At 38.9% G+C, this 2,902-nt stretch overlaps 1 pseudogene; it reads right to left on the bottom strand.

Moving 5' to 3' along the window:
* Window positions 1-223: 223 nt before the first annotated feature.
* The window catches only part of LOC110314513, a 153,169-nt pseudogene continuing 150,490 nt past the window's right edge, over window positions 224-2,902 (bottom strand).

The raw sequence follows: 2,902 nt of genomic DNA, 5'->3' as shown, positions 1-2,902 counted from the left end.
TGTCCACATGAAACAATAACAAGGTCATGAATATGCCTAACATGATATAACTATTTCTCCTACAATAGCAAAGACATTTGTAAATTTACAATGGGGCAATGTCCCTTGGGAACATTCTTTTAGTATCATAACATAAATACCAATTAATGTTAAAGAAATTGGAAGAAAGACAAATGTGTTCTTAACAAAATAAAACAGAAGCATTCATATTATTTTATAATTCTCATTTCTGCAACTAGTTACATGGCCTTGGCTGGTATTTATTACTACCTTACTCTACTACATATTCTCTATTTCCTTCATCCTCGGCAAGCAGATCTTGGCTTTTTTCCTGGAGGATTGACCCATACCTTCATTTCTGATAGGTCTGAATACTTTGTCATCCTGCTTGGATTAGGNTGTTGTAGTTTCCCATTGACTTTAATCACAGGACATGGTAGTTCTAAGAGACACCCTAAGGGATCTACATTCCAGACATAATCCTGCTTACCTCCATTGTGGAGAGGTAATCCAATTTCCCCATGGTAATCTGGATCTATCACCCCNGCTAACACTGTTATTCCTTTCTTAGCCTGTTGGTTTAAGGACATTGGAAACCTAAAATGACCAGAGTGAAGTCTGAGCTTCCAGTTCAATAGAGTGTTTGTTGTGGCTCCTGGTACAAGCACTTCCCCCTCTGGAACCAAAACTTCTAGGCCAGCAGAACCTAGAATTATGGGGACAGGAAAATAATTTTTCCTAGAGGGTCACTAGAAGTGATAGTGAGTGGAACTATTCCCTTTTCCACCCCTTGATTCCTGGNCCCATGGATCCTGGCTATGGGAGAAACTGTACCATATATTGAACACTGATTCAAAGCATATACTGCCTTCTGAAGAACTCTGCCCCAGCCTTCCATGCTGTTACCACCTAATTGGCACTGTAACTGCATCTTAAAAAGGCCGTTTCATCTTTCTGTCAGAACAGCTACTTCAGGATGATGGGGAACATGGTAAGACCAGTGAATTCCATGATCATGGGCCCACTGTCACGTTTCTCTGCCTGTGAAATGAGTTCCTTGGTCAGAATCAATACTGTATGGAATATCATGACGACAGATAAGACATTCTGTCAGGCTATGGATGTTGGTTTTGGCAGAAGAATTATGTGCAAGAAAGACAAATCCATAACCAGAATAAGTATCTACTCCAGTAAGAAAAAAAAAAGTCCTTTCCACGAAGGAAGAGGTCCAATGTAGTCAACCTGCCACAAGGTTACTGCCTGGTCATCTCGAGGAATGACGCCAGATCTGGGGCTCAGTGTTGGTTTCTGCTGTTGGCAGATCTGGCACTCAGTAGCAGCAGTAGCCAGGTCAGCCTTGGTGAGTGGAAGTCCGTGTTGATGAGCCCAAGCATAACCTCCATCTTGTCCACCAAGGCCACGTTGTTCATGTGCCCATTGAGCAATGACAGGGATGGCTGGAGAAAGAGGCTGACTGTCCACAGAACAGGTCATCTTATCCATTTGTTTATTGAACTCCTCCTCAGCTGAAGTCACCTTTTAGTGAGCATTTACATGGAACATAAATATCTTCCCATAATTTGCCCATTTGGAGAGATCTATAACATATACTCTTCCCCAGATGTCTTTTCACCAATTTTCCAATCTTGATCTTTTCAAGTTTCTGACCATCCAGCCAATCCATTGGCTACAGCCAGTGAGTCTTCCAAACAAACTGTGATACCATGGGTATTGCCCAAAGTTCTGCCCATTATGGAGATTTCCCTTTACCTGTATCTTTCAGAGTTGTCCTGGAAAGGGGTTGTAATGCTGCAGCTGTCCACTTCTGGATGGTGCCTGTATAATGTGCAGAGCCGTCAGTAAACCAGGTCCTAGTCATCTCTTTTTCAGTCAGCCGATCATTACGTGATAGGCACATGCTTGGCAGCAGTTGGCATTGAAGCAGGAGTAGAAACCATAGGCATTTGAGCAACTTCTTCATGTAACTTATTTGTGCCTTCAGGACCTGCTCTGGCCCAATCACATATATAAATGTGTTTAAGAATTTGCTTTTGCTTTTCTTGCACTAATTGTTGTTAATTTGATATCTTTGTTTTCTTTTTGTAGTGTAGATACCTTCAAATTCATATATTCATTTATTTTAATATGCTATTTTTATTTTCATTCATAGTGAAGTGTGTTTCTATCTTTCTTATGATTATTTTCTTTATCAATTGGATGTTTGTGTTCTGCTAAAGTTCCATTTTCACTTTTCTTATTGTTTCTAGTTTCTTTCCATTCTATGGCTAGAGATGTAGCTTTCCTAAATATTGCTGCATCTGCCCATTTGTGTTAACTTTCACATCTTTTTTGGTAGGAGATATTACTCTGTGAGCTTTTTTCGTTATTTTCAGGAAATTACTGGCCACATAGAAAAAAAATAAAAATTTAAGATATGCGCATTCATCCCTTTTTCTATCAACATTTTACCCATTTCAGGTTATTTTCTATTGTTTATTCTCGAGATGTTTCATGTGTGCTTGAGAAAATTAAGTATCATATTGTATTGGGTGAAACATTTCTGAGCTGATAGAAGAGTCTAGTTGACTTAGAGTAGAATTTGTCTATTTTTTTTAATGTTGAAACCTATTTATTTATTTATTTATTTAAAGTATGATTTTCTGAAGATTTTTCCCAATCTGTAGGTTGCGAACTTATCCTATTGACTATGGCCTTTGCCTTACAGATTCTTTCCAGTTTCATGAGGTCCCATTTATCAATTCTTGATCTTAGAGCTTGAGCCATTGGAGATCTGTTTAGGAAATTTCCCCCTGTGCCAATGAGATCCAGACTCTTCCCTACTTTCTCTTCTATTAGATTCTTTCTGGTTTTATGTTAAGGTCGTTGATCCACTTGAACTTGA

This window comes from Mus pahari, chromosome X (genome assembly GCF_900095145.1).
Source record: "Mus pahari chromosome X, PAHARI_EIJ_v1.1, whole genome shotgun sequence".
NCBI lineage: Eukaryota > Metazoa > Chordata > Mammalia > Rodentia > Muridae > Mus > Mus pahari.
This window is presented reverse-complemented; position numbering and strand designations above follow the sequence as displayed.